At 46.7% G+C, this 26,230-nt stretch overlaps 1 protein-coding gene and 1 long non-coding RNA gene across 2 annotated transcripts in view; one reads left to right on the plus strand and one right to left on the minus strand.

Annotated features, from left to right (window-relative positions):
* Positions 1-26,230, minus strand: part of BCL2 (BCL2 apoptosis regulator) — a 165,113-nt gene that overhangs the window by 89,499 nt on the left and 49,384 nt on the right. The window lies entirely within an intron of this gene.
* On the plus strand, positions 11,826-17,763 carry LOC128627229 (uncharacterized). Its single transcript, XR_008391378.1, has 3 exons — positions 11,826-12,034; positions 15,935-16,429; positions 16,678-17,763. It is a non-coding gene; the product is annotated as an uncharacterized LOC128627229 (long non-coding RNA).

Here is a 26,230-nt window from a genome sequence, read left to right on the forward strand (position 1 = left end):
TAAATAAATAAAATATTTTTAAAAAACCATTCACCAGGAATCCTTCTGTATATCCAGCAATACAGTATCAAATATATATATATGTATATATTTTAATTATATTAAAGTAACGAATTCAAAATTACAGTGAGACATTTTAATACACATTTCTAAGAACTCAATAGACCAAGCTAAAAAATAGAAAAGGTTAATTTAAATAATGCATATCACAAACTTCATCTAATTGATATGGAAAGAGAATCCTCCACCCAATAAATAAAGAATACATATAAAATGTTTATAGAAATTGATCATGTTCTACCCTGCAGAACAAGTCTCAATAAAGTCCAAAGAACTACTAACATTTAGACCATATTCATCAACCAAAAGACAATAAAAGTTGAAATCAATGAACAAAACTACAGCCCTACAAACACAGTACATTTTGAAATTTCAGAAGTACATTACTTAGATGTTAATAAGAAATCAAAATGAAAGTAACAAAGCATTTCACCCTAAACAATAATTAAAACCCTAGATTTCAGTAGAAAGGATGTTTAGCAGTAAATGCACTATCAGAAAGCAAGAAAACTGTTAAATGAAGAAGAGAAAGAGTAATAAACTCAAAGACAATATAGAAAATTCTTTGCTCACAAAGGAATAAAGTAGTAGAAAGGCAATAATAAAGATAACAAATTAGTAAGATAAAAACAAAGGAACAACACAGAGTAGGAACAAAATAAAAGTTGAGCCTTTAAAAAAACTAATAAATTAATTATATATTCAATAAATATGAGCAAGAGAAATAGAAGCACAAATAAACACTATTAGGCATGAAAAGGGGACATGATTATGAATATAGCAAGGATTTTTAAGTATGAGCGTTCTATTCTCTACAGCAATAAATCTGAAAACAGGTAACATGGAAAATCTAGAAAACCGTTACCAAACTTGACACACAAAAACATAACAAAAGACGATATGGAAGATCCTTCATGTGCTTTTACATGCTCAGTCTAAAGCTAGATTCAGCACTGTGGTCATGTGCCACACAATGGCGTATGAGTCAACCACATACCACATAGGACAACGGAGCAGAAACATTCCTACTGCCTAGTGACGCCGTAGCCATGGTAACGACACAGTGAGACACTTTACTCACGTGCTTGTGGTGATGGAGGCATGAACAAACCTACGGTGCTTCCAGTTGTGTAAAGGTACAGTACACACAACTACGAAAAGTACATAATCCTTGGTGATGTTCCCAAATGACTGTCACCGGTTTATATATTTATGACGCTATACTGTTGATTGATACTTTAGAGTGCACGCTGTCTGTTCTTTACACAAAAACAACTTCGTTATGAAACCTTACGCCACATGCGCTGGCGGGAGCCCCATACCCCTCGTGTCTCCCATATCTCTCCATCGCATCACTTTCCCTCGTGTTCAAGTTAATCTCCTGTCTTTTCATACAGCGCCAGGCTAACAGGTTTGTGACATGGAGCACGGGTGAGTGGCAGGCCACACGTGTGCAAAGAACACGTGCATGCTTGAGCACTGTCCACAACGTCAAAACGTTTGGAATGGCTGGACTGTCCCTCCCTCAGCAGGACCCTGCCCAGCATGGAACACGGATGAGGCAGAGCACAAATACATCTCACACATATGACAAGGAACCCAAACTCAATGATGTCAATGATGAGATAATGCTGAAAACACTTTCGAGTATAGTGCTCATTGTCCATGGAAGCTTGGAGAATGGGGTGGGCGTGGAGGAAGTGCGTACTGCCTTTCGTCACAGGTGGGTGGGAAGACGTGAAGCAAAGGTACCAGAAAGGCACAGCAGACGATGGTGGAACGCGGATATGTTTGCTCCCTTTTCCTCTGCATTTCCTGCTTGCCTGAAATACTGCATACTTAAAACCACTGTTTTGCACATTTTTAAGATGTCAGTGGATACTGCTGTTTCTTTGTGGCAGCCCCCCAAGGCAGGTAGGGCGAGACTCCTGACCGCCACTTGGTGGATGGAGGTCAGTGAGCAGCAGGCCCGTGGGGACACGGTTTCCTGTCCGACGGCTCAAGGCCTTGTCATCGTGATGCTCGCCGCACTCATTCAGTAATTTATGTAACAGGGAACAGGAACTTGATGTAACTTAGGGTAGGCGGGGGAGACGGCAACCTCTTCCCTTCTGGAACAAACCACAGCCCAGGAAGAGCAATGACATAATTGTTAAAAAGGGAAGGAGCCAGGCTATCTGGGTCATCTGACTGCTTTTCAATGAATCTGTAATTCACTCGTGGACAAGCTGACCATTCACTGTGCACCTGCTGAGGAGGAAGAAGCGGCCAGAGGAAGTGAGAAAAATGACCTCAAGTTCAGCAGCATCACTTGGCCTTCGGAACACAGCATTCTACGAAGGAGCAACAGGCCGCTGTCCTGGGGTCATGGACCCGACATGCAGCCTGGGATGGGTCCTTTACACACTCTGGCACCTAGGTCTTCTTATTGAAAACCTCGGAAGTGGACGACCATGTGAAGGCCACTGAAATTCTAGAATCTATCGCATTTCTGTCTTTTCAGGACCTCTTTTCCTTTGAAAACCCCAAAGAGGAGCTTTGGCTTTTAATACTTGCCTGTGGTTTGGAGGCTCAGCCCCTGGATGTGTCATAGCCACATTCTTTCCTTCTGGTGATGTACACAAAATGCCCAGTCCTCGTACCTGGTACCTGCATGTTGCAATAAGCCCTACTGCTCTGCCCGACTCCCCAACCCTGTGCCCAACACTCAGGGTCCGCAGACTCTTAGGCACCAAGGTCAACGTGATTGTAGCTTTAAATAAGCAGCAAGTAACGTGCTCCACCCAACCTTCGGAGTAATTCACGCTGCCGGGAGCCGGGGTGGTCTGATCAATAACTTAACCCCAGAACAGCACTTCCTGAACACATTAGGCTGGAAATCAGAACTTCCCGCCTGTCGGAATTGCCGAAGAGTAACCAAGGCCGGTTCTGGGATGTCCTCCGGAGATCTTTCAAAACCCTGTACAATCTCACATATCTGAGATGATCTTCTGCAATCCCGAGGACAGACCTGGTGCCCGACCAGCAGTCCCATCCTGCCTCCTGCTTTCTCTACTCTTCTCTGTACTGTACACTATGCTGCCTGTACATCCCCTGTACACTATGATGCCTGCACATCCCCCTGCCACACACACACACACACACACACACACACACACACACACGGGCACACTTACTGCAGCCCCCGAGGCTAGTTTTCACTCCATTCCCACCTCCTCACACCTTTCCTTGTTGTTCTATGAAAAGCTGGTCAAAGGTCAGAGTTGCCCAATTACCCACACATAGTTCGCTGGTCGCATCAGATACCCGGGCAAAACACAGCCACGGTTGCTATTGCCGCCTCAGCTCCAGAGCTGGATAGAAACACAGAAAATGAGCTGTTGCTAACAATCCGTTGTAAATGAAAATATGATCCCAGTAATTGATTTTAAATAGATTTTTAAAAGAATCCTTGGCCGCATTTCATCGAGAATACAGAGTTTCAAAATCGTCTGTTCCAGGGTTGGATTCACCGCTCCCCTCCGAGCCCCCCCTCCCGGTTCTCTTGGCTTAAACCCCAAATGGCCGAGATCCGAGTCTGAATAAACAGTGTGGGTGGTGACTGCTCGGTGAGGCCCAGTAGAGGATGCAATCACTTCGTACTCGGTTCAGCATTAAATCATGTGAAACTGGCCTGATCAGACCACGTAACTTTTCCCTGGTCACGGAGGGCAACAGAAACACGTACTCTCTCCCCGCTGCTCGGGGAGGAGAGAAATGAATTCTCCCAACTGCGAATGTTTAATTATGTATAAAGTTCATTGACCCCACAGGCGGCTGTCAGATGATCCAGCGGAGGCCTGCGAGAGGCATCCCAGGAATGCAGTGATGTGGGCAGACACGCAGTGGACTTGTGCCACCGAACGCTTCCAGCAGGACGGAATCCGCCGCCGTCCAGAAAGGCCCCCGTGGAAACACCACTGCAGCCTCCTCGGTCTCTGCCTTGCACCTCAGTGTTTCTAGGCCTTCCAACGTGATCGTTCTAAGTGAGAAACTCGGGGAAGATCCTGCCGGGACGGGACGCCTGGTGCCCGGGTGCACGGGTGCGCCAGGGGGCCTGTCTGCAGGGGGGACTGCCCGGCTGGCTGGGAATGGACGCATTTGCAGAGTTCCTCCCCGTATTAGGGGTAATGCTTTCTGACTTCCCTGCTACCAACGCTCAAAGGAAGGGATGAAGCAATCTCATTCATAAATGCACGTGGGCTGCAAGGAGACAGCTGAGGCTGTGTTTGCAGAAGCTGTCTCGATAGAACACAGCACTCACGTGTACGCAGTGGCTGCCTCTGTTCATCAGCAAATGCCTTAATGTGTATTCTTATCCACCAGGGCTGGCTTTTCCTCTTTGGGCCAAGGTGGGGAAGGGGACGGGCAAGGTGAGCTTCCAGAACACGTCTCCATGCCCATGCTATTCTGAAAGTGAGACAGCTGGGTCAAGTTTGAAGGCAAGCTGGTTGGAGTTTCTTGGTGGTGGGGAGGCCGGAGCCCTGGGGGACTTGGTCAGCAGCTAACTTTGGGGCCTCTCCCACTCAGAGGGAGGAAATGTGAAATGTTTGGGTTCGCGCTTCCTCAAATATTAAAATGACCTGCTGGAGGGTGCGCAGTGTCCGATACTATTTTCTTTTGCAGTAGCTTTCTCACCAAACATACTCACTTTATCAGTCCAAATATTATACTTTCGGTGGGTAAAACTTCACAAGGTCATTTTCTAAAACAAAACTAGGCTGTGTTCGCCCTGGAATCTTTTCACTATGAAGATAGAGGATGGGGGGTGGGGGGCTGGAATTTAGCCAGTGATTTCAATCCTCCAAACAGAAGCAGAATGGAAAGAGTCTCACTGATTTCATTTTTAGACAAACCTGAAATTCTTGGGTCCTTTACCCAAACCACACACCTACATTTTAAATGCACAGCTTTGGTCTATATTCAATTCTTGTTAATTCGAGAGCTCTGTAGAAAACACAAATAATGAAGGAGGTGCTATTGGTGACCCAGGAACCAAAGAGGCACGAACCCTGCCCTCCAGCAGGTCACGAGTGAAGAGGCAGACAGGAATTCCAACTGGGGGATGTGGGAAGGCTTCCTGCATGGAATCTTCCCCGGGGGGAGGTGACATGTGACCCGGACCTTCACTAAAACCTCCGTTCACACTTGCACACGGTGGTGTTCTGGAGAGGAAAGACATCTGTCACTGAGCTACATTTCTTCATGGCTAGGGTTCTCTGATTGTACCTCATCGTGACTCCAAGATTTGGGGGGCTTCCTGTCCCTTTTCCTTTTCTGAGACCTATACCCCTACCAACATGAGGAATGTCAAAACCTAGAAGAGTTTATTTCAGCCAAACTGACAACACATGCCCAGGAGAAAGATATCAAATGCTCCCGAGAACAAGAGTTTTTCAGTTTCTGTTATGCACTTGGAAGTAACGAAGGGCCAGGGCAGGGGGGCTCAGCTGGTTAGTGCACTGTCCCGATGCGCCCAGGTCGCAGGCTCCATCTCTGGTCAGGGCGCCCCCGAGAAGCCACCGGTGAGCGCGTACATGAGTGGAACAACAAACTGCCATTTCTCTGTCTCCCTCTCATATCCATTTTTTTAAATTAAAAAAAAAATTACGGAGGGAACGTAAGGAGGATGACACAAAGGTGGGAAAAAGCAAGACAGGAATTAGATTACAGAATAGTCCACAAGATTATTTGTTCTTCTGAAGGACAGGTCTGAAAAGGAGGCATTTGAAAGGTGTGTTAATCTTGATGCACCAAAACAATGCACGGGGCTTGCTTAAGGCAAAGATAAACCTTCTACTAAAAAGTGACCTGTCTGGCACGTGACCGTCCAGCCCAGTTAGAACGTATGGCCAGGCCACCCGGTGGGTTTACTTTCTGCAGAACGTGCTTTTCGTCCCGATATTTAATATGACTTTGTTCGGTGAACAGTCAGTGAAAAGAAAAGGGATCCCCTGTATTCCCACCCTGAAGTAGGAAGCCTTCCTTCAAACCTTTAAAAATGTTCTAGAAATATGATTATCCCCATAGTTACAGGGGAAATAAGCTTCCAGATAAAGAAATTTGGATGCTAAGCAATATCCTAAATCACTTCCACCCTTTGGGTACTACAATTTATACAATTCCATGAAGGAAATGACTCTTATTTCTCCCGAAGTTCCCACGGGGAAATCACTGCGAGCCACAGTTATGAAAGCGATATCCTTTCACTTAACCCAAATCCTTCCCTTCGCCAGGGGCCTTCGCCACCTCTGCGCAGCAACTCCGTTATTTCTGGCCTGGGAGGTGTTACCGTCCACCTCGCCAGGTGGCCATGGGCGTGTGCGGCTTGACTCTGTTACACCGTAAGTTCTTGGACTCCAGGGACCGCTTTGTTCATCTTCCTATTCCCCAGGGGGTCATGAAAAGAATAAGTAAATGATGAGTAAGTAAATGTCTATGGCAGGTGTTGGAAACTTCCGGGTAAAGAACCAGAGAGGACCGTAGCTCGCGGTGTACAACGCACACCCACGCTTTTGGCCCCAAGTTTCAGGAAGAAAAATCTTCCATGTTAATTGTTTAATTTGAATATTTATTTATTTATATTTACTCGTTTGGTTTTTGTATGAATTTTAGCATTTGTTTTTGAATATATTATGGTACAAGAAGTTTTACATAACAAATAGTCACAAAACACAAGAACAGACACAAAGTATCGCTCAGATACTGCCCATGTATAATATGCATCCTTATTTTTCCTTTAAAAATGTGGGCAAAAAGTGTGCAGTATATACAGCAAAATATGATAATATTTTAAGGTATATGCTCCCTATCATAACTACTCGACTCTGCTGTCCAACAGCAAAGCAGCCACAGACAATCCCTAGACAAGTGGGCACAGCTGTGTTCCAAAAAACTGGACTTAAAAAATGAGTGGCAAGCCAGATTTGGCCCTGAGGGCACAGTTTTCTGACCTCCAAATTAGGATGTTTATTTTTGCCATAATTCTCCATATATTCTTTAAATTTTCATATGGCACCTGTACTTGCCAATAATTAGATAAAGTGCAGAGTGTGTAAACATTCAAGAGTTGTTCTACAACTCCACATGAATGAATGCACTAAAACACACACACACTCACACAAAGCAGGAGAATACACACAGAAAGTAGCTATTACTCCAAGTGTATTCCACGGTCACTTATTTTGTACATTACATGCCTTTAAATGGAGCAATTCTTATCCCCCAAAATGAGGGTAGCAGGTTCGCCATTGACATCGCTGTTATTAAGTAAACTCGATTCAAGACCTCCAAATGCTGGGGGAAGGAAGAGTCTTGCGCTGGGGCAGGGTGAACTTGGCGCTGTCTTCAAGAGGGGGCGTGAACACCCACCTCCAGCCACTCCCACTCTCCACCAGATCCTCTGATTTTACTGTTGAATTCCTTCCAAAGGTTATTAACGCAGAGTGGGGTACTCCTTTTTCTTGATGACCCTCTGGAAAACATCCAGCTACAAAAAGCACAACAGAACCGCAAACGCCCAGCAAATACACAGAGAGAGAAAGGGCAGCTGCAAGAATTTGATGGAAACAAGATGTCCCAGCCTGTCACCCTGGCCTGATTAAGGGGTGCCCCGCCCATCATTACTCTCTCCCTCTCAGGCTACCTTTCGTGCACAATACAGCTCTTAAAAAAGGAGTTTAGGTTTGAATGGTGGTGGAGACGCACAGGATGCAAAGTCCTAAGGTTAGTTGCTCGGTTTGAAAAGATTCAGCCTGCCCTTCTCGAGGGATGAGGAAATGCGTAGCCAAAGACACGCACAGGAGGGCCCAAGCAGACTTTTTTTGAGATGGGTTCCTCCCAGGTGGAGGTCATCAAACTGCCTCAGTATCCCAGGGTGTCCTGAAAAGGGTTCTTGAGAGTTCTAGTCAAAAAAAGAAAAAAAAACCCTAAAGTTTGAGCTTTTCCAATGGGCCAAGCATTCCTCAGCACCTGGAGCAGGTATGAAACATGAAAAGGATTCTGAGCCTTAAGAAAAATGAGAAACACTGAAGGTCCCACTGTGATACCCGAGTGCAGATCTGCCACATTCAACCTATGTCACCTGAGGTGAATGATCAGACTCTAGTGTGGCGCACCCTCCTCTTCAACACAGGGCTAGGATCCACATATGGAGGGGAAATCTGGAAGTCCGGGGACATACTATCTATGGCCCAATTTATCTCAACAGATGTTCAGAGCCTATTGTGTGTCAGCGCTGGAGAGAGGAAAATGAAGACGCTACACATTCTGAGCACAGAGGGCGGCTGGCCATCACGCACAGCTTTATTTGGCTTTCAACGCTCTGGCACCCAACCACCCTCAGGTTCTCTCTTCTGTGTCCTGAATCTCCTCCCCCTGGCCTTGTCCCAATCCCCGATTACCAGTCCCTCCTCAGGGGGACGGTCCCTCCTCCTCACTGCTTCAGATCAGAGCCCTAGCAAACCAGTGCCACCAATGTGAAGTGATATTATTGATGCACACTTAATCTTCATTTGACAAACTTTCCAATGGCTTGAAACATATGTAGCCATGGAATGTAGGGCTCTGCCATCTTGGTTTGAGGTACAATGTATAAAAACGAAGCCTAGAGTTAAAGAGAGGGGTTGCGTGGAGTAGTCAGTGAGAGGAAAGTGTAAAACCGGGGAATGGAACTTCCAGAAAAGTTGCTGACAGTCATTTAGGACCCTCTGCTCCATCTCAGCAGGGCCGTCTTCAGGTAACATGGATTGGGTTGTCTATGTTCTTCCAGGAAAAAAATCATCGACTGTGAAGTTTATGGGTGTTGGCAAAGTCTGGGCGAGGAGGTGTCCGTGCAGATCACCTGATCTACAGTTTCTTTAAGTTCACCTCTTGGGCTTTGCCTACAGGATGCAAACCAGTGACTCACAAGAAAAATTAATGCCCAAGACAAAGGGCTTAGCTGAGGCATTTTACGTGGAATCGGACATTGAGAAAGGTGTCCTGGATCACTTCTGAGGCTTCTCGAGACCGTGATCTGCTCCTTGCTTCTGGTTTCCAGCTTCTTTAATGCAGAAACTGCTACATGAAATAATACATGATCTTTGAAGAGTCCATATTCAGACTTCCAGAGGTTTCCCCGGGCCAACTAAATGGGTTCCTCCGGCCTTGGCTGGGTGGCTCAGTTAGATGGAGCATTATCCCAGGCACCAAAGAGTCTCCGTCAGGGCACAGGTTTGATCCCCGGTCAGGGCGCATTTGCAAGGCAACTGATCGATGTTTCTCACCTCAATGTTTCTCTCTCAATAAAGAAATAGCTCATCTGAACCCATGCGTCTGGAACAATACCGGTAAAATGCCTTTGACATCAACTATTCTAAAGTTAGTGTCTGCGGAATGCTACTTCAGACCTCCAGAAACAGGACCCCCCTAAGTTCACCTCATCAATCCCTGGCAGCATTCTAGGCAAAGCAAACAGAAAATCGCGAGCAGAAAGAAACTCTGGAGCCTGCCTGGGGCCCCTCCGCATTCCTTTTTAAGCATTACAAGGCTGATCCTGGGCTCCAGATGCAGTGCTTGGATGTCAGATGCGGTAGGCAGATGTTTTTCCTTAAACCCGCTGTCTCTCTCAATCTGTTTATAGCTGTTGCCCTATTACTTGCACCTCGAGTTCTTCCTGCTCACTGCACGTCCTACTCCCTCCAGACAGAAAGGGGCATGTTTCTATCATTTGTTCTTTTTTCTATAAGGCATGTACCTGCTCACCAGGTAACCCACTCTCCCATCACTGGCGTGTTTTCTTCCTTGGCCATCTTCGAGAAGCATAGCAGTTAAAGTCCCATCTAGATTACGTCCCCAAAGGTAGGGACGACAGAAAGCACTTGGTTTTTCGGAGGTCCCATGACTAGGTATCAACTGCTGGGCTGCCATGATGAGGTCATTTATTCACACCTGTGCTTCCTTGTTCTGGGCTTGGATGGGCTCTTCCTCCAAGTCAGACTAGGGATCTTTGCTGTACGTCAATTATTCCTTCACGGCAGCCAAGCCAAACAATAGACTTTAGAGACTTATCCTCTAAATGAGATCAAACAGACTATGACCCGGTCCTGGCTGCTATGGCCAGTAGATTGAGCACTGGTCTGTGAACTGAAAGGTTGCCAGTTTGAGTACCGGTCAGGGCACATGCCTGGGTTGAGGGCCAGGTCCCCTGCTGTGGGCGTGCGAGAGGCAACCAATTGATGTTTCTCTCCCTCTCTTTCTCCTTCCTTCCCCTTTCCTCCAAAAAATAAATGAAATCTTAAAAAAAGAAAACAGAATGTGATCCAGACAAAAAGCAGGCCTTGGGACCAGGGAGTTTCCTGGTGGTGATGAAATAGTCCTGTATCCTGATGGCAGATTTTGCTCACCAAAAATTGTCCCGGGACTTCTGATGGCTCCTTCTCATCTTGTAGGTCTGAGGCCAAAACAAAATCTCCTGTGACACTGACTGTGATGTGTACGTCCCCTGCCCAGTTACCTGGCGTCACCCTTTGGTCCACCACCACCTTCCTCCCTGGCTCCCTTGTTTATCATCTGCATCTCTGCACTCACACATGAACTCCACGAACAGCTTGTCCCTGTCTACCAGTGTGTCTCCAACACTGGGGACAGTGCAATATTTTTGACTGAATGACTGAAAAAAAAATGAATGATTTCCAAAGCAATGGCCTATTGGTAGACTATGGTGATTCTCAGACACATAGATCATTATGCAATGACACGCATGTCAAGATCATTTTATGTGAGGGAATACACATGACAAAAAAATTGAGTGGTATCCTTAAACGCTAGACAAAGGCCAAGAGAAACCCAATAAAAAGACACGATTCCTGTTGAATTTTCTGAGATAGAAAGAGACCAGCAAGTAAGTAGTTAGATGGGAAGATAGGAATGAACATATCAAATACACATACACACACTCATTTTCTCGTCTCCAAAAATGTGACAGGATTTTGGTTCTTGTTTTACCTTATTAGTCATACTGCAATGAATGCGAGTCCTATATCGGGGCAGAGGCTGAAAAGCACGGAGAGACAGGTATGGTGGGCTCAGGTAAGCAGAGAGAAGAGCGAAAGGGCCCCCTCGGGATGCTGAGTTTCTGAAATGATGTCATCCCCTTCACCAGGTGGTTTCACAGGGACAGGATGGGGGCTGCTCTGTCCCCCGAGTCACCTGTCTAGAACTCAAATCCGCACTGCTATTCTTGAACGTACTGCTTCATGGTATCATAGACTCCCAGGAGGTCAGACCTGGAAGTGCTCTTAGAAATGATCGTAAAAGTCAGCCCTGAAATGGGGTCCATCTTCCTCTAAACAGGTCCCATCCCTGTTCAAAACAGGAGGGGCTTTGGACAACCCACCATGCCCAAGATGTCAGAAGAAAACTCTTAGAGGGCTGTGCTTCAGATGTGAAATGTTTTAAATAAACGGCTAACCTTACATGTATCCACTTTAGTGGGAATACCGTCCCCCCAAAAGACCCCTTAAAATCCTGGGAATAAGAGACAAGGAGGCCGTCAACCCCTGGACTTTAAAAGTGTCCTTGGAGCCAAGCAGCCTGAAGTTAGTCTTCCGATACCAAAGTCAGCCTGTGCTCTTTGACTCCCCTTCATTTCACGCTTCTCTTAAAAGAAAACAGGCCAGACCGTTTCAGTAAATAACAAAAGGTCAGAGAAACGCTACTCACAACACGAGCAAAATAATGGCACAACCTGCCAAAACGTTTCCTAAGGCCCTGACTGGCAGAAAAACCAGTGGTGGGGCAGTGCACAGGCGGATCTGCCTGGTGGGAAGACAGGCTCATCCCAGGAAAATCAGCCCGGCTCAAACTCCGTTCGTATTTCATCAATAAGATACCCAAATGCAAATTCCACCAGCAAGATCAACCAACACCTCGGGATCACACCGCTGCTGAACAGGTAGGCTGCCCACGTGCGTGGGATTGTTTGTTTGTTTGTTTGCTTGCTTGTTTTTCGGCTCCTCTCCTTACACTACATTTTGACTTTAGAGCTGAGTGTCAAAGGGGTGGTGAGACAGTGATGGCCCCAAAGCTAACGCTTGGAGTCAATTTTGTAACATCTCCCAAACGAAACTACCAGCTGGTTTAACTGCAACCACCTGAGGGTGGGCCCACACACATTTGTGTTATCTTCAGAATTTCTCTGAGGCAAAGAGGGTGCAAATATCCTGATAAAAGCACTAGAGAAAAATGGAGAAAAACACATGCAAGGCAGGACCCAGGTCTCCTCACCCCCAGCTGATTCTGGTGGGATGTTGTCCCCCCACGCATCCTGCTCTCACCCACGCGGACAGGGCCACACGCGGAGCCTCATCAGCAGACGTGTCGCAGTGACGGGTCTTACTCATCTCTGGCTTACAAGTGGTCGGCACTCTGCACATTCCGTGGGTTCAGTCAATGGCATCCATACTGTACCACATTCCTGGTCCAAAAACACACAGCAGCATCTTTGCAAAATAACTCCCATGAAATAATAGTCCGGCAAGATGTTTACTTGGGCGCAACATAATTCTGATTCCATGATGAAATACACTTGGGAAGTGTTTCATCCAATTGCTAGACCCCCCCATACTGGAATCATAAAGCACAGGAGAGATTCTGAGAAAGTCTGCAGGAAAGAAACCTGTGGAAGTCCACATTTCCCCGGTGACTTCGGAAACCTTTTCTCAATGGCCACCTATTACCGTCCTAAGAAACTAGCCTTTGGCAGAGGACAAATTCAAGCATGTACTTTAGAGCAATTTCTGATTCATGGCTGATCACCTCTAATCTGTCATTCAAGAACAACTCATTCTTCCTTCACGCTGTATCATTGTGGTCGGTGTGGCCCATGTAACACCCTATTATTAGTTTCTTATTCTTTTACCTATTGCTTCATGATAGCATAGGCTTTCGGCAGGTCAGATCCGAAAGTGCTCTTAGAAATAATCATAAGGTAAAGGTCAACCCTGAGTTGAACGGTTGTTAAACAAAACCCCTGCGGTGAATGGACTGGCCTAGGATGTCACAATCCAGTATGTTTGGCTCCGGACTGGCAGTGGTGTTTTCTAACACCCGTCTGCCCACCCACACTGTGGACAGGGATTACAACAGTGGGCCCCCCATGGGCAAGAGAAGGGACGAGAGCACCCACAGAAGGCCGTACACATGCATCCCATCTTCTCCCTTAACTCTTGTAGAAGTCCGTGGATTGCTGTTGGAAAGACGAGGAAGCTCGAGGCCACACAGGGAGCAAGTAGCTGAGCCAGGATTTGAGCCAAGAACAGTTTGACTCCAAAACACATACTCCTGCTAGAGTGTGATACTCCCTCCACAGAGAGGCCCTCGATAGAAGCACGTTGAATTACATATTAAACCAGGAATTTGCATATCTGAAATTGGAGGCAGAGCCTCTCCCGGACGTCTCAAGGAAACACAAAGTAAGCCTTTGTTTTCCATCAAAATACCCCATCACCTGTGGATGTCGAGAAGACAGGGATTCAATTTTGAATTCCCTCCTTGTTAATGAAGTGACGATTTTTAACAAATGAAAACTGAACCCAGTTAATCAAGTAATAAGAACAAAGTTCTGGTAGTACTGAACATTGCAAATAATACATTTGCCAACTGTCGCATGGTCATTGAATGTTAGAATTTAGTGGCTTCTCTCAAGTGTAGATTCACTTGGTGATGTTTCATGAAATCCATGATGGGGACCAAGTCCAGTTAATGTGATGACGACCATGTGTGGTGTATTTTCCATTTTATGTACAAAACATATCCCACTCAAAACTGCGGTGGTTCTAATAGGGAAAGAAGAATTCCTGCAGATTTAACCAACTGGTGAACTTCACCTCTCCGTAATCTAAATGTTAACATTCAAACTTCTTTATTTTAATTTTTTAGGTATTTTGAACACTAGTTAAGGAATTTATTCCACTTACTAGTAAAATTACTCTTTTAAAGCATTTCTGAAGCAACATGTGCTCCATGAGTCCAAGTAGAATATTAAAAATGACAACAAATAACAGTAGTCAACAACTCTATGAATAATCTATTAAAAACCTGGCTTGGGAAGATTTATAATGTTCTTTATAATAATTAATGTGCAATTCAGTTTAGGGATACCATGGACTTTCAGTATTGGTAGAAGGGGAAATTGTTAATTTTAGTAATTAAAAGTCAACCATGACTGTATACCCTTAAGAAAAAGAATGAGTAAGGAGGACATTTTATATTTAAATGTCATTTTTTTAGTCAGTGTTAGGTAGTGAACTTGAGCACTCAGCTTACCATCTGGAAATTAAAAAGAAAACACAAGTTACAAGGGTGAATTTATGTCTCTACCAATCTTTTATTTCTGAAATCAGAGTGATGCCAATTTTCCTAATACTTCAAAAAGGACCAATAAAATCTTTATTCACTGAGATTATTAGATATAATGAAGTGAAAGTCTACAAGGAAGCAGAACTTGTTAAATCTTGACCATTCATGTCATAGTTTATTGACAGAAAATTTACTTTCAAGTGAACTGACAACTCCTACTTGACGGGCTCACTTGCTTCATGAACGTCCGAACTCCGACTTGCTCAGTCTCTGCACATGCACTCACGTCCTAGTGGGAGGGCTCCTATTAAAAATACCATTTCCATCCCTCCCATGTGCAAGTAGATTGGCAGGGGCTGCTCCACACGGGCTCCATGAAGAGGAAGCTACCAGACCCGGAGCTGGGACAGCATACGTAACAGGTAGCATCCTAGCATCTGCCATCCAGGATCTGAGTATCTTTAAGCGAATGCACAGACAACAGATACCAACGCCATCAACCCAAACCTAGTTTCACAGTGAGTGGAATGACTCCTGTGATGCACAGTCTGAATTTATTCGTTTTCCTCATTATCCAACATAATAGGTGCCATGTACAGAGTACACAGTGCGTGCCGGGTACTGTTCTAAGGACTGGATTCCTGTTAAGCCACAGCAACACATACAGGGAAGATGCTCTGTGATTGGCCCTTTGCAGATGAGCAAAAGGAAGCATCGAGAACCAAAGAGAAAAGGGCAGAGATGAAGTATGAACCCAAATGGCCTGTCTCGGGTCCACGCTCCTAGGACCTGACCCTCTACTGACCAATGAGGAAGTTAGCTGGGTTTGCTCTTCAGACATACTTGGCTAAAAAGAATATTCAAGGTAGTTAATGATCATTTCCCATATAAGAATATGTTTCAATGCTCATAAAAGGGTTAAAATATTCTGTGACCCTTCCGCTATATCACAGAACTGGAGAGACCCCCCGAGGAGCCGAGGGCTCTTTCACAACACCAGTGACCAGGGCACACCCCTCCTTCAGCACAGAAGCTGCTTACAGTATAAATTGGGGAGAAAAATCCAAGGTAGACATTTGAGACCTCTATGGTTCCTTTTTCTAATTTAGATTCTAGATATAAATAATGTAATTGCTAGAGTTAAAGACCTGTCTGTTTTTTAGGAAAATGAGATTTTTATTTGGGATTCCCCAGTATATTAGAAAGATGATTCTTAGTATAATTGTGGGCAAGAAGGAAATAATATACATATTTGTGGCTATGAGCAGCTAACCAGAAAAAAAAAAAAAAAGAAAGAAAGAAACTGTCTGGACTTGCACAGTTCCAAACCGGGCTGAATGTTTTCTTTTTTCCACACGACTAAGCATTTCTTCCTTATCGAGGAGGATTCGTTTCCCACCTGTGTCTTTTACGTTCTTGAAATGCATATAAAGTTAGTGTTTATTTTCCACCCACGGAAAGCTTAAGTTATTCTTTCTTTGGGCTTTACTTTCAGAACTCACAATTTGGCAAGCTTCGGCGTGAGAGCAAGCTTCCTTTTATGTACAGCAAACTCCGACTACTTAGAATGTTTGTTTGGGAGTTAAAGGGACGCCTGGTGTTTTTCTGTTTCATAACAATTACCACGTACAACATGACCAGACAAAAACCAAACTGCGCTCCAAGTGAATTCCATCTTTCTGATGAGTCCGCCTCGCCATGGGAATCATGATTATCAATGCCAGATTTTTTTGTGTGTGAGTCGATGTTATTGTTTATATTTTAAATTAATGCATAGATTCCAGATATGGGTTCTGAAAAGAGGTGGTCCGGAGCGGTCCAAACCTTTGGGTGGTACTGTCCTCATTCGTTACACAGGGTGTTCGATTTCAACTAGGATGAAGATCAGACCTTCATGGGGTGGCCACAAGGCACTGTTCTGATGGCACTCGTGCGACACATTCCCAGTATGACGGCAAAAACCACTGGTTGGGAATAAAGAGACAGCGAGGTACAAGGTCTTCCAAAGGTCAAGGGGAACCAGGACAGAGATGAGTGCAAAGCTACAGGACCCAGGCCCTGTGTCTCGGCCTGGGCCTCCGGCGGGGGCCCCGCTGCAGAGCGGGTAGACCTAAGGAGCACAGGTCTCCAAGTCTGCCTCCTCTTTAAGAATGCTGACGAGAATCAAGGCGCTGGGGAGGTCTGCTCTGATCCCCTGCCTTTGGGGAGTTAACATCATTTTCTCCATTTTACCGACAGCACAGCTGAGGTCCAAAGAGCTAAATGACACACAAATAGAGCAGTACAAAGCCAGCTCCTTTTCCAGCTCCATGAAGGACAGCCAGACCTGCTCTGTGTTACATGTTATGGGCCACCCGTGAAACAACATGGCACAGTGGACCGCTCCATCCCGATCAGTCCTTTGAATAAACAGCTCAGACGCGGTGATGCTGCGTGTTCAGAGCCCCGCCCACTTCTACCCCAATGGGACTGCGCCCTGGGGCAGGACAGCCACCTCTATCTCTGCTTCTTTGGGTCTGACTCTCTGTGCTTCTGACTGGAAAGCTGTGTTTGACCCATCGGACCATTCAGTTCTTCAAACCCCGATGTGGCCCAGAGTGAGTCCTGAAGGTGGAAAACGTGGACCCAGACACGGCCACTCACTAGCCAGGGTAGGTGATGTGGTTTGAAGAGACTGGACTTCCTTTTCTCGCTCTGGAACTCACTTGCTGAGTAAACTTGGGCTACTCACTTCTTACCCTTGAATTTCCCCTGTGTAAAAAAAAAACGTGGGAAAACACAGTCTAGCTACCTCTCGGGGGTGGTATGAAGATACCCAACTGATGTTCTAGACTGCATGGCCCTAGGACAGCACCGTGTGCCCTGTGCGACCAGCCATTAAAACAGTCTGTGGCTGATTACGGGCACACACACACCCACATTTCTTACCAAAAAAATATTAAAAACCACAAACAAACAAGGGATTAATTCTGTTCTTATTTGAGGGGAATTTCACAAAATGTCATATTAAAACATTAACATTCTGATACCTAAATTCCACTGAATGTAGTGGAGGAATGTCGTAAAATTTAGTAATGGTAATACCCCAATCTGCCTGTTCTTTAAGGAGAGAAAGAACTTAACCAGATGGTTAATTAATCAAATATATTCGCTGGAACAAATCTAGTCACTAATCTCATTCTGTTTTAAATTTAGTTTGAGAATACTGTAAAAATGCCATCATTGTGCATCTGTGGAATGCTTCAGTTTGTCAGTTATTACAGTTCCTCAGGTACAAAATGACCCGCTAGAATACACACACACACACACACACACACACACACACACACACAGAGGCAAATGCTATTCTGTGACCATGTTGTTTAACTTCTAGAAATTCAGACAAAGGGGTAATTTAGTCACGGGCTACCTCTGCAAAGATGCCGAATCTTAAATGCCTCTCCTGCCCAGTACCCCAGGTTTTTCAGATGGCTCAGGTGGCCTGGACAAAGGGGTACAGAATTGGGGCACGGGTCTATCATAGCGAGGGGTCACCAAATAGGGCGAGCATGCTTCCCAGCCCACGAGGAGCCTGCCCTCTGGTCCTGAGTGTCTTCCAACCTAGGCTCTAATGAATCCACTTAACCAGAAAAGAAATAATTAGCAGTGATGCTCAACATGCATTAAAAGTAAACACAGATCCACTAGACAAGGCTGACCCAGGACATCCTTCCTCTGGACAGTTTCACCAGTCTACAGAAAATGGGAAATTTTAGAAAAGGTACTGAGTTTTTTAAAGTTAAAATTCATTCCTTTTAAAAATATATAGTGAAATTTATTATTTTACCAGTTAGAGTAAATAATAGCTAAGTTCTTAATATCCCAAATTGGCAAAATAAGAAGTTAGTTAGTATCTCTATATTGGTTCTTAAATTAAAAGAGAGAAGGGAACAAACAGGGAGAAAAAAGCTACAAGATCCAAAAGTTTGACCAGTATGGGCTTACAATGAGTGGCCTGCTGTTAGCCACTCATAAAGAGTAGAGACCGCCCTGGCCAAGTAGCTCAGTTGGTTAGAGCATCGTCCCAATATGCCAAGGCTGTGGGTTCAATCCCAGTCAGGAACATTCAAGAATCAACTGGTGGAGTCATGAGTGTGTGGGACAACAAATCAATGTTTCTCTCTCTCCCCCCCACCGTTCCGTCTCAAATCAATTAAAAAAAAAAAGTAAAGACCCACACAGGTGTTAGTTCATGTGATCAAACATTCCCTAATGAGATGCTAAGCTCCATTTCCACATGTAATGCAAAAGGATTTCAAAAGCTGTACTAATAAAAGGGATTTCCAAACTCAGCCCGAAAAGCACGCTGCCACCTACAGCCAAACACGGCGTAGATTCTAAGGCAGGACACAAACATGCATTATGGCATCCTTCAAAAGGCACGACGCGTTTTCATGACAGTCCGCAGGGCAGAACCCAGCAGGCAGAGCCACAGCAGTAAAGAATGGAAAAACTGTCGACTGCTTTGCCATCTGTAGACTCCCTCTATGGAAGCTTTAGACAAATATGGATTCTGCACCCGAGGACAGGTGGCCGAGGATTTAACCATGCAGCCGACCAAAAGGAAGCCAGGTGTTACCAAACTTGGCACCAGTTGACAGAGGCTAGGACTGGTGGGGAGGGGATAGGAGTCAAAAGAGCCAATGTGCTCATTTTTTAAAATAGGTAATTAAGTGATGCTCTCTATGATGGACCGAGTAAGAAAGGAAGTTGCAAGAATTTGTTTGAAATTTAAGCAAGGTCCTTTGAGGGGTGACATACCACTGAGGAGAGAAACTCGGGGGGAGGAGATGGGGCCGAACAATAGAGAGAAACCTCACGTGCCCCAGAAGGAAGTCAACAAAGCCAAGTGCTAATGAACTGAGAAGGAGGGGTGTTAGGGGTTGGACTGTGTCCCCCCAAAAGTTACATTCGGGTCCCGACTCTGGTACGTGCAAGTATGACCTTTGTGGAAATAGGGTCTTTGCAGATGCTAAGATGAGGTCATTGGGGTGGGCTCTCACCCGATGACTGGTGTCCTCATGAGAAGAGGAAGCCACCACGTGACGACAGCTGACACAGGGAGAACAGCTTGTGACCACAGAGACAGTGATTGGAGAGATACAGCTGTAAGCCAGGAGCCCAGGATGGAGGCCACCCCCAGAGCTGGCGGAGAGGAGGAAGGACTCTTCCCTGGAGCAGCACGGCCCTGGCCGACTCCAGAACTGCGGGGAGAACACATTTCTATCGCTTCAAGCTCCTCCATTTGGGGAGCTCTGCCACAGCAGCCCCAGACACTAGAACAAATGCTACACATACATTATTTAACCATCTGAAGGTAATCGCCCAAAGAACTTTAACGAACGGTGGGAGGGTGAAACGGTGTTGCCTCGGGGAAGCGGGCCTAAGGGAAGGAGAATACAGAGGCCATTATATTTTATTAAATGCCTTCCAGCTTGCTCACTGGCTTTTTAACCTCACATGTGTTACTTTGATCTTGAAAATGCATAAATGAAATATCCCTGGGAGGTCATGGTCAGCTTTCTCCAAGACCCCTGTCCTTGCCCCCCTCCCCCACCTCAGAGGACACTCCCTGGGTGCTGTCCCCAGCTGTCTTCAGGGAGGGCTGCAGCCGAGCAGGGAGGGAGGGAGGGAGCCAGGAAGCCCAGGGTCTGAAGGTCTGGGTGCTGTGTGCTCACTGGCCTTCTGTTCGCATCTTAGCATCAAACACAAAGTATTTTGGGACTTTCTGTGGGTTTGTATCATCGATGACGGTAATTTTCCCTCTCGACTTGGGTGATGAAGCATCAACCATAATGAAGACAGAGACCATCAGAGAGCTTGTCACTTGGCTTCCTTTGCAGATTAACATGCAAAACAATGCCTGACAAAGATTTCAGTGATTAGGTTATGCATTATCGGAAAACCTCATAATAGGGCTTAATCACAAACATTTGCTCATCAAATTTTATTTAACCCACAAGAACAAATGCTCAGTGCTCCCCTCTGGCCTGGATCAGGGATCGTCCATGTTCGCCGTGGGCTCTGCCCTTCCCGGCCCTGAGATGTCTCATGCCCTTTGCTCACTCAGAGAAGAAAGCTCACATTGAGCCCCGCAGCCTGTACTGTTGTGGCAGGCTGTGCTGTCACCTCCCACGTGAACAGGCCTAGTGATGACTGTGGGACCTAGAGAAAGGGCACCAGCCCCGTCACAGAAAGAGCAGGAAGCACATGAGTGTTCCTAGCATGCCCTGCGTGAGAGACACAGAATGCAGGGGACGAACACGGTGTGTGGGCCCCAGGGTCCATGCACAGGTCTGTTTGCACAGGGCTCCCGGGGGGCAACTGGGGAGCACCTTGCCAGTCACTGGCTGAAAGCAGTGAAATGTCTGAGCTATCCCACAGAGGCAGAACAAAGGGGTGGCGTTTTATTAGGAGCAGCGTCCTGAAGGCAGTCAACTCACTGCCCAGGGGGAAACGGTTTGTTTCCACTGTCAGCCCAGCCTCCGGGTAACACCTCGCAGCCACTCAGGGGCTTCCCTTCTCTGCTCTCGAGGCCGCCTGACATCCAGACTCAGCAAGCGTCTTCCCTTCTGTGTGGCAAGGTCAGCCAGGATGGACTTCCCAAGACAGATGTGAGTTGTGCCCATGAGAAAGCAAGTCACAAGCCATAAAGCTACTGCACGTGTGAATCAATATTAAGCCCAAGGAACAGAACAGCTTGGTTTTTCTTAGGTGACCTTTCACGGAACCTCCCCTCCAGCCCTGCAGAGAGAAGAGACTTTGGATTCACCCAGAACTGACACGTTCAAGGTCACATGTCTGCTTTCCGACGGTCTCAGTTACCGTTGAGCTGGCCTCTTCTCCTTTCTTGTGTTAAGGCATCACCTCTTAACATGTTGTGATGAAGACCAAACCCGTAAACACAGAGGTTCCAGCAACCCGATCTATTAGACGGGCTTTGATCATGCCCGGCTGCTTCTCGGCTGCTTTGTTCCTGGTCCCATGAGTGCTCCTGTAAACACATGCTGTCTTTCTAGTTATGCTAGAACCCTAACCAGTCTTTGCTAGTACATAACAATGGCCTATCCCATTTTCCTCATTCCTTCCACACACACACACACGCATGCACATGCAGCAATGTATCATCTGAGGACATGGGCCAAGTTCCCTAGCAACGTCACTCAGAACATGCCAATACCCTGTAGATCTCCAAGTTCTGGGTTCATTACATAAATTAAGAGGCACATGATTGAGGGCTTCACATCCCCATTTTACCAAAACGAGATTTTCATAGCTACAATTCTGTAGAACTTCCTTACATGACAGGGCACTAATGTAAGGACTCATTACTAAGCCAGGCTCACCTTGGTCAGCAGGGGTGGGTGATGGCACAGAGCCCAAAGGGACACCCAGGCCAGGACGGCCCTTCAGTCCCTAAGAGTGAATATGACCCAGCTCCTTCAGGGTCAGATTTATAACTAATGAGGCCTACACGATGGAACAGACTCTCTAGGGAAATGGTGACTATTTCTAAAGGTGTCTAGCCAATTGGTTTTAAGAAGAATTGCAGGGAGCGGGGCAGTGGGGGGTGGGGAGCCCGGACCAAGTGCCCTATCTCTTCCCATTGTCCTGGCAGCTGATGGTGGGGATTGACAAAGTGGGAAGAATAAGAGGAACAATAATTGTATAAACAAGAAGAAATAAAATGAGAAAGAAAAATAAACATAAGCTGGATCAGGGGGGAAAAAAAAGCAAAACAAGCAGAAATGATCTTTTGATAAGACTGGTATTACATAAGACAGCACCCAGGACACGTAAGCCACTTTGCCCTACAAGTCACTTTGCTACAAAGAATTAAGGGGACAGAATGAACACAAAAGCCAATTAGAGTCCAGAGAAGGGCTCCATCCCCCTTGGGGGGCTTGCCCTTATCCAAACACTGACTGACTAGTGCAGGTGCCACCCGACTGCCTTCTGGAGTGCAGTCTGCATTAGCACGTGAGCTTGTCTGTTAGGACAGTCAACTTCCCATGTTCATTTGCACTCAAAGGTTAAACAGGAAAAGTAGAAAGCTCATCCCCTTAGAAAATACCCAGATCTACCCCGGACCTCAGGCGCACGGGGCCTCATGTTGCACTGGCTTCCAGGAGCTCTCCTGGCCACACCATGGACCAAACATGGCCCCTTCCACCCAAGGAGGCCACAGCCCCCCATTCTAGCTCCTCCCACCAGGGAGAGGAGACACAGAGCAAACTGGCACAGAGCCTGGACCACAGGAAGCACGAACTAAATATTCACTGAAGATATGAGGGGCAAGAAATGCACTTCGGACCTGAAGGGATTATTAAACACCAGCGCCCACGGGCTCCTTGTATGAGCTCCGCAGGGCAGTCTGACCTCACGTAGGACAGCTCAACGTGCATTTGTCAGATGAAAGTGGGAGAAGGACATCTTTGAAGCTTACACAGAAGCACAACTATCCTTGGGGAAGAAATCCTACTTTATTAGACAATGGCAGTATTAGACTGCCATTGAAGGAACATGGTGATTCATTTTCCAAAAAATAACGTCAAAGGCTACAACTGAATTTTTATAATATTGGGTTTGCCTAAAGATGAGTACCTAAGAACTTACTCTCCAAAAGTACAAGTTCTCTGCACAAGTACAAAATAAAGGAAGATGGTCAGAGGGGTTCCAAGGTGGAGGGCATCTTACCGATTAGTGGTTGCAGACCCTGCTGACCGAACCCGGGGGTGGGCAAGTGGGGTCGGTGAGCACAGAACACTGGGGGCAGGGGTCTCCCGCCAGGGTCACGATTCCGTCTCCTGTTCGGAGTGGGCACAGGGTTTCTGACCAAATTAGGCCTTCTCGGTTCTCCGGGGCAGCCCTTCTGCATTTTCGGGAAGGAGGTGGATAGGCGGCTATTTTGGTCTGTCTGCCCATCTGGTCCCTTTGTAGCTGGCTAGCTCAGCTGCTCGGCTCACGGTCCGGCTGGCCGATTAGGTGCCTTCACTCTGACCACTGAGTAATCCCGCCCTGGCACAGGGCACCCACTGGAGACGGGAGACACCCAACAAGAAAGTCCCTGGGGGTAGGCCCCCGCCCATCACCCCTGCCCAGTGCCGTGGGTCAGCAGCATCCTTGTCCCGGAGGAAGGGAAAAGCAGCACATCAGGACTTGACAGCGCTGTCCCCAGATAAAGAACTCACATCGACAGGGAATATAAAAATGTTATTTAGAACTTCTGTTCTCAGATGTGTAGTACAAAGGAGAGCTTGTCGTGCCAGGGAACAAACTGATCCAATATTCACAAAGCAGGAATTCTCCCACTACACAGCTTGTTTCCAAAACACTTGGGAAGACAGCAAGGTCTCAAGTTGGGCTAGAGAAGCTCCTTCTGGAAGCAAGAGAGCACATAAGTGAAATCTTTCACAGACAGGCTGAATTTCTTCCAAGAAAACTGTATGCTCCCCGTGAATGTCAGCATTGAGGGGCGTCCAGGGTGGAGGATGAGCCAATCCATCCCTGAATACGTGGGAAGGGTGTGGGTGAGGGGTGGGGGTGGGTGGAGGGGGAGAGGGCTGAGGGTTTTTAAAGCTACAGAATATCCTGGTAACACATGATGAGAATTCAGGAACCTCAGGCATTTCTTAAGATGAACCCCTTGGGACCAGGGTCCCAGGCGGTGCCAGGTAGCTCTGCTTCCCCCCGGGACTGCTGCCAGGAAGGAACAAGCGGTGCTTCTTTAGTACATATTTTAAAAACCTGTTTTGTTACCTGCAGGCGAGTCAGGTGGTCAGGAGACTTCTTTTATCAAAGTGGGGGCTGGGAGGGACCTTTCTCTTCTGAATGTTCACTGCCCCACAGAACTCAGCCAGAACCCCAACCAGCAAGAAAACTCAAGGGGATCCAGGCACTCCTCTGATTTTTATGCCGTGAGTTTTACTTTGCCACTGAAAACAGTCACCTTCTCTCCTTGACTGGAGTTAAGTTCCTGGGAGGTGGTGGCAATTCAGCCAAGGAACCTGGGGTTTGAAACCAGGTTCACCACCTTGACTCCAGCTCCAGGATCACTATGGGACCGACATCAAGTCTCCCAACTTCTCTGCAACTCAACTCCCGTACACATAACATCAGCATAAAGATGCCCCTCTTTTAGGACTGCAATATTTACATGCGGTAAATATCAAGGGTAAGTCAAGTGTTCAGCACACAGTGGGTCCTTCCACTGAGGGCAAGGACTGTGACGGACTCATCCCGTGTCCGTCCCTCCCTCAGTAGGGCCCCTGTGACATTGAATACGATAGATGCCTTATTTCCTCTGCCCTGTTTCCCCTTCATAAGCTGTCCTTTGCCCTTGCCCTTAAACTCACTGACCTAGCCTGCTTCTGATCACTCATCACTGACATCCGACACGCCCCACTGAAACTTGTGCTCCAAGCATTATTTTTTTGATGGCCAGGACAGGGGCAAAATTAAGCAGGAGACGATCTTACTGCTTCGATGCGTCTCCTGCCGCTGGAATGTGAAGAGGCCTCGGCTAACGCTGTGGGTCCCAGGGAAGCACTTAAGAAGGCAAGGGAGGATTAAGGGGAAGGACAGAGATAACACTCAGGAAATTCAGGCCAACCCCCAGCTCTGACACCAAAGTACTAGTGTCTTTGAACAGCCCTGTGCAATCTTAAACATACTTAAGGCGTTAACACCCGTGACAACGAACATTTTGAGTCAATGTTAACAGACGCTGACATCATGGAAAATTTTAGGGTGACCATCCACTAAAAAACTGCCTACTTTGGGTCACCCCCCTGCCTCGATGTGGTCTATTGGAATGGAGACCGAGTCCAGTGATTTATGGCTCTTATGATTCTTACATACACCCCGTACCTCTTACTTTTCCACTCTTGTGGTCACGCTACCTGCTCCCTGTCATGTAGGCTCTGCTCCTATTTCAAGCCCCTTTAGATGTGAATAGTGAGCGAAAGCTGTAAGAGCTGGGGGGACTGTCCACAGAGCGGAAGGCACAGAGGCAAGGGGACCCTACAAGGCAGGGGCTGCAAGACGATCAAAGGGAAGAACTCGGACTCTCCCTGATGACCCATGAACAGAAACAGAACTTCAAGGTCCTGCAAAGTGCTAGGGTCCTTGAGGGGCTGGAGGAGAAGGTGCGTGGCAGGTGAGGACTCTGGAGAGGCATGTGGCCCTCCAGGTGGCTCCAGCCAGAACTTTAGGCTTCGCCCTCTCCAACCCACATAAACAGGCAATCAAAATAACCACTCAGGCGCTTCCGGAAGAGCCCATGCTAAGTAAGGTAGGAGAGGGGCCAGGGAAATAGGGGGGGCATGATGGCTGGGGGAATGAAGAAGAAAGAGACAAGTGGGCTTCTGTGCTCAGGCAACTGTTACTGCATTTGCTGAGGAATAATAAGACAATGAAAGCAGCTATCAGTAATTCAACACAGGACACCTCCCTGCATTGTTGCATCCGATCTTCCTCCAAACTCCAGGATGTAGATACTAATCACCCATTTGAACATTTCATCCAGGACTACAGAACTGGACAGAGATGAAGCCAGGGCTGAAAGTGAGGTCAGTCTGACTCCAGAATCTGTTTTCCAAGTCCTTACACTCTTCGAGTTCTCTCCGAAACAACCTCACACACAGGCACATGCAGGTGGAGGAGAGTTTTACATCCCAGCCATGAGGGCAGGCTCATGGTATCGTGACTCAAACCCCACAGGCTATAAAAGAAGAAAACTGATAAACGAGAT

Source organism: Artibeus jamaicensis, unplaced genomic scaffold (assembly GCF_021234435.1).
Source record: "Artibeus jamaicensis isolate MK-2021 breed Jamaican fruit bat unplaced genomic scaffold, CSHL_Jam_final contig_354, whole genome shotgun sequence".
Classification (NCBI taxonomy): domain Eukaryota; kingdom Metazoa; phylum Chordata; class Mammalia; order Chiroptera; family Phyllostomidae; genus Artibeus; species Artibeus jamaicensis.